This window comes from Scyliorhinus canicula, chromosome 4 (genome assembly GCF_902713615.1).
Source record: "Scyliorhinus canicula chromosome 4, sScyCan1.1, whole genome shotgun sequence".
NCBI classification, from domain to species: Eukaryota; Metazoa; Chordata; class Chondrichthyes; order Carcharhiniformes; family Scyliorhinidae; genus Scyliorhinus; species Scyliorhinus canicula.
Window position 1 is genome coordinate 144,271,723 of NC_052149.1, and position 6,200 is coordinate 144,277,922.

The window sequence follows — 6,200 nt, forward strand, 5'->3', positions numbered from 1 at the left end:
CAAATGGGACTTGGATTTAGCCTCTGAAAACCACCTCTGGCAACAGAACAGAATTCACTCAGCACTGCACTGGAATGACCAGCAATGGTTCCACACTCAAGTCTCATGGGACTGAACCTCAATGGCTTTTCAACACATGTTAACAGTAATGGGAAGTGAGCCAAGAAGATAACTATTTACCTGGCAGAAAACAATGAGGGTATTTTGCAATGCCTCGTCATATCCATGCCGAGGAGATGATATAATTCATTCATCCTGTCACTTTGCAACATGTTAACTGGGTTAACGTTAAGGAAAACACAGATGAGATCATTGCTGTTCAGTCACACTGCACTGTTATGTAACAGAATTATTTCTGATTCGACACATCAAGCTGCCGTGATGTAAATCTACCGGAAGTCCTGAATGACAATGATGTTAGAAGTTCCATTCCTGAGAATCAGGGAGCTTACAGGCAAGTATACTGATGCTGGCTCTCCGAAATCACTGCCAATTACTCCCATTCCCCTATTCTTTCCCCATTCCACTGCAAACCTTTCTCTATTTTTAGAGATTCAATTCCTTTTAATATTGAATCTACCACCTTTTCTGCCAGAATATTGCAGATAATCACAGCTTGTTGACTTAACAGAATCCCTCTCCATTTCCTCCCTGACTTACTTGCCAATTATTCTCGATCTGACGCCTCTGGTTACTGGCTTCTTGCCAATGGAAACAGTAGGGAAGATCTGGGTGCACCGGTTAAAGAATGGGAAAGGTCAAAAATAGGGATTTGCGCTAGGCTCGATGGGCTGAATGGCCTCCTTCAGCACTCTGGGGATTCTATGGTTCTAAAGGACAATAACCTCAGCTTCTCCAGTCTATAGAGGTAACAACAATCCCTCATCACTAGAACGACTAAGTAAACCACAATAGCACTCTCCACCGAGAGTTTTTCCCATAGATCCCTCAGAGTTGCCACCCAGGTTGATAGGGTTGTTAAGAAGGCGTATGGTGTGTTGTCTTTCATTAACAGGGGGATTGAGTTTAAGAGCTGCGAAGTTTTGCTGCAGCTTTATAAAACCCTGGTTCGACCACACTTGGAATATTGTGTCCAGTGCCGGTCGCCTCATTATAGGAAGGATGTGGATGCTTTGGAGAGGGTGCAGAGGAGATTTACCAGGATGCTACCTGGACTAAAAGCAAATTACTGCAGATGCTGGAATCTGAAACGAAAGGGAAAATGCTGGAAAATCTCAGCAAGTTTGGCAGCATCTGTAGGGAGAGAAAAGAGCTAATGTGTTACCTGGACTGGAGGGCATGTCCTATGAAGGAAGGTTGAGGGAGCTAGGGCTTTTCTCACTGGAGCGAAGAAGAAACAGCAGTGACTTGATAGAGGTGTACAAGGTGATGAGAGGCATGGATAAAGTGGCTACCCAGAGACTTTTCCCCAGGGCGGAAATGTCTGTCACGAGGAGACATCATTTTAAGGTGATTGGAGGAAGGTATAGGGGAGATGTCAGGGGTAGGTTCTTTACACAGAGAGTGGTGGGTGTGTGGAATGCACTGCCAGCAGAAATGATGGAGTCAGAGTCATTAGGGATATTTAAGCGACTCTTGGACAGGCACATGGACAGCAGTAAATTGAAGGGGTGTAGGTTAGGTTGATCTAGAAAAGTCTCTGGGTAACCTAGGTTGATCTTAGGTTAGGATAAATGGTCGGCACAACATCGTGGGCCAAAGGGCCTGTTCTGTGCTGTACTGTTCTATGTTCTATAGTGCTGTGCCCGGATTTGAACATAACATACGGACCTAAGAACTAGGGGCAATTCAGCCCCTCGAGCCCACTCTGCCATTCAGTACAAACATGGCTGATCTCCTCGCGGCCTCAACTCCACTTTCCTGCCCATTTTCCATAGCCTTTCAACCTGCTATTAATTAATTAACCCAAACCCTAATGATCCAGCTGTGGTCAGATGAGTGTTTTATGTGGGTTTGGCTTCACCTCCTGTCTTTTGTACTGTCGGGTTCAACATTTATAGAAAGCCTGAGAACGGGTGCAGTGACCATGATGTAAGATCAACCAATGCCTGTCTAGTTCTGATGCAGTTAGCAAGTAACCTTCATCTGCCTACTAATTTAGGTTATGGCAGCAGGCAGACCTCAGCAGGGAGTGCCATGCAAGTTCATGCAAGGCTACCACCATTTAAAGCCACTCTGTACCTCCTGGAGGCAAGGTTCATCCTGGATGTAGCAGATACCGTAAATAGCTGAGGGCTAGTGGCTTACCTGATAGAAGAACATGGTTACACTGGGCACAGAGCAAGTTCCAAGCAAGTTCTAAGCATCCTTGGCATAACATTGGAGGCATTAGTGCAGGAGGTGAGCAGGAGGAGAGAGGCCCGCTGGCCAGAAGACCCTCCTGACTGATGCTGTGAAGACAGTGGGAGCAGGTAGCCATCACAGTCAATGCTAGCAAGTCTTACAAATATGGATGCAATGCCACAAGAAGTTCACAGCCCTAAAGTGATCAAGGTCAGTTCAATGCTGTATCCTTACAAATGACCCACCAGCTTCACACATCTCTCAGTTCACATCACCTTTACTCACCGACTAACATTCTCTCTCGACCATAACTCATACTTCACATTCGTAGCCTCACTTCACTCACACACATTTAGCATTGCTGCAAGCCTCACATCCACATCTCATAGTTTGCCCGTGCTGCCAGCTATTCAACCATGACAACCACATCATCCAAGTACATTGCACAACACTCACGGATGCCATTCACTCTCTCTCGCAGGACAAGGTGACATAGAACCAGAGGCAGCAGCACCTAACCATCAAGGTTCAGGCCATGTCCTCACTGCGATGGAGGATAGGGTACTGGCTATCATTGGAGTGGCTAAGACTGAGGCTGTGGCCAATAGCAGAGCTGAAACCACCACATGTAACACTATCTTCCTACTCAATCCACCTACCCACTTTCCTCTCGTCCCTCAATCTCTTCTGATTTTCATAAGCTGCATAACCACCCACATCCTGCATTCTTCCTCTGAACTCACCCTCATCCAACCCTTGTGCCTTTCTCCTTCCAGACACCCATGAGCTGCCACTTGGTGTGAGAGCATGAAATCAAAGAGGAAAAAGAGATGGACAATAATGAAACGGAATTAAACAACTTCACCCTTGCAACCACCAGCTCAGATACTGGCACTGCCTGTTCCTTAGAGGGTAGCAGTGCAATATCAGACAGGGCTCCAATTCCTGATCACTATCCAGTGACCTGTGCTGGACAGAGGGTGAAAACAAACTTGTGATGCCCCAATGGTTGAATAGCTGATCAAAATTTCCTCCAATCATTTCCACCATTTTCATTGCCCGTTCTGAACTCTTTTCCCTAATTACCAACTCCATTCCTCTCCCAGGAAACTATCTTAGATGAAGCCAGTTGGTTTGCAACTTTGGTGTCACATTTGATCCCGAGGTGAACTTTTTTTGTTACAAATTTAGAGTACCCAATTCTTTTTTTCCCCCCAATTAAAGGGCAATTTAGCATGGCCAATTCACCTACTCTGCACAACGTTTTGGATTGTGGCGGTGAGACCCATGTAGACATGGGGAGAATGTGCAAACTCCAAACGGACAGTGACCCGGGTCCGGGATCGAACACGGGTCCTCGGCGGCGTGTGGCGGCAGTGCTACCCACTGCTCCACCTTGCTGCCCTCCCCGAGATGAACTTTTGACCTCATATTCATGCTATCACATTTCCACCTATTTCTATCTCTGTAACAACGCCCAATGTCGCCCGTGCTTCAGCCCACCTGCTGTTGGAACCCTCATTCATACCTTTATTACCTTTAGACTAATCCAATATCTCCCCAAAAAACATGAGACCATCCAAAACTCGGCTGCTCATATCTTAACTCACAGTGATTGCTGGTCTCCTATTACCCCCTCACTCGCTGACATACATTGGCTCCCAGTCAAACATCACCTTGGTTTTAAAATGATGATTCTTGTCTTCAAGCCCCTCCAAAACCTCACCCCTCTGTATCTCTCCAGTCTCCTCCAGTCCCATAAACCTCCAAGATATCTGTACTCCTTTAACTGTAGCCTCTTCGCAACCTCAATCTTAATCACTCCAAAGTTTGTGGCTGTGCCTAGGCCCAAATCTCTGGAATATCCTTTCTTCACCTCCCCACCTCTTTTCCTTGCTTTCCTCCTTCAAGGCACTCCCTCGGTCTTTTCATCCAACCTAATAACTCCTTATAATGCATTGCTTTATATGCTGGCTAGCTTAGTTGGCTGGATGGCTGGTTCGTGATGGAGGTTCAATTCCTGCACAGGCTCAGGTTATTCATGAAGACCCCGCCTTCTCAACCTTGCCCCTTGCCTGACATGTGCTGACCCTCAGGTTAAACCACCATCAGTCAGCTCTCTCAAAAGAGGAAAGCAGCCTATGGTTTTCAGGGATTATGACGACTTTCATAATGCATGGGATGGTTTCTTTTTTAAAAACTCTATATTAATATAAGTTGATGATCGAGCTGCCTGGGCTGGTCTCCATGGAACATAAAAACATTTAAATCTAAGTGCCAACATCAGTCAGCAATGGAGGGGAAATATTACAGGAAGAGAGGAGAAAATAAGAATGAGCCAATGCCAAGTTATTGTAAGAATTTATTCAGTAGGTCTGACAAAGAGGTTCAGAGGCTTGTAAAATTGAACAGTGATGCATATTGGTAAAACATACCTATAGCCCAAAACATAGCCTGGGTTAGGAGCTAACTTCATGCTGTCTCCTTCTCGAGTCTTTCCATATAACAGTCTCCTGTCTACTGTCATGTGCCTCTCTATATTAAACTGTTCCCCAGATTTCTCACATTAACCCTTGCTATGCTGAACACCCTTCTATTAAACAAGTGATCCAAAGCAGAGTTTACACCTGTAATTCCCACCTCAATAGCTTTAATGTGGCTTCTTGCCAGAGAACAAGGGCTGAATGGAGGACAAGTTGTCCTAGACCTGTCACAAGGCAGATAGGAAAATGTGTCAAGTTCGAGCCTAGAACACAATCTCTCACTAACACACACACACACGTGCACATGTTCACAGTCATGCACTCCATGCAAAAAAAATCTTGGGCTGGGTTCTCCGCAGCCCGACGCCGTAATCGCGGCCGGCGCCGGAGCGGAGAATCCAGTTTGACGCCATAATCAGGCTTGACGCTGGTCCGGCGATTCTCCGGGCACCGAAAATCGTCGTCACCGTGGAGTTCGGCGAGTCGCTGGGGGCCCATTGCCAGAGGCCCGCTCAGCGATCCTCCGTTCCTGACCGGCTGAGTTCCCAACGACGTGGCACTAACCACCTATTGCTGGTTGGGATGGTCGGGGGCGGGCGGATCGGAGACCAGGGGGAGCTTTATAGGCAGCCAACAATTAAAGGTGCGTGGTTTGAGGCTCGGGCGCGCGGCCGATCGGGGGGGGGGGGGGGGGGGGGGGGGGGGGTTCTCTTTCCTCAGAGTGCCTCTGCGGTCCGGGTCTGCCATGGAGCACGGTGCAGTCGCTGGAGGTCGCCGCTGTGCACATGCCCGGCCTTTGACCCGGAGGTGCAGGGACCCGTATCTGCACCGAAAGCTGTGAGATTCACTCTGGGTCCTGCTAGCCCTCTGCATGGCGATGAATTCGTCAAACTTTTTTTCAAGGAATTTCGGGAGTTAAACTCCACTGTTTTTACGCCGGGGTGGGGGACATAGTCTCATTTTGGGAGAATCTAGCCCCTTGTATTATAGACTTTTAGTGGTTCCATGACATTTCTCAAAGTGCTTCAAATGACAAATGGTCTTTTATTTATCAGACTTTTTTGTGGCAAACATGAATCATTCTGCACCAGCAAAGTCCCACAAACCACAGTGAGGGAAATGTGTGATTAAATTTTATTTTCCCACTAGTCCATTGTGGTAGTGCCAGGGTGCCAGGGTGGTACTGATAAGGCTCAGGATCTGAGGGAGGTCATGAATGGAGAGATGAGGGGTTTTATGTAGGGTGGGGGGAGAGGGCTGAAGGGTGGGTATGGAGGAGACTCCGGAAGGTTGGAGAGTGAAGGGTGGGGGGTCATGAAAGGGGGGGCCCGAAAGGGGGTGTGGGAAGGCCTGAAAAAGGTGGCTCTCAACGGCCCTATAGCGCGGTGTCCTCACTGGGGGGGTGGGGGGGGG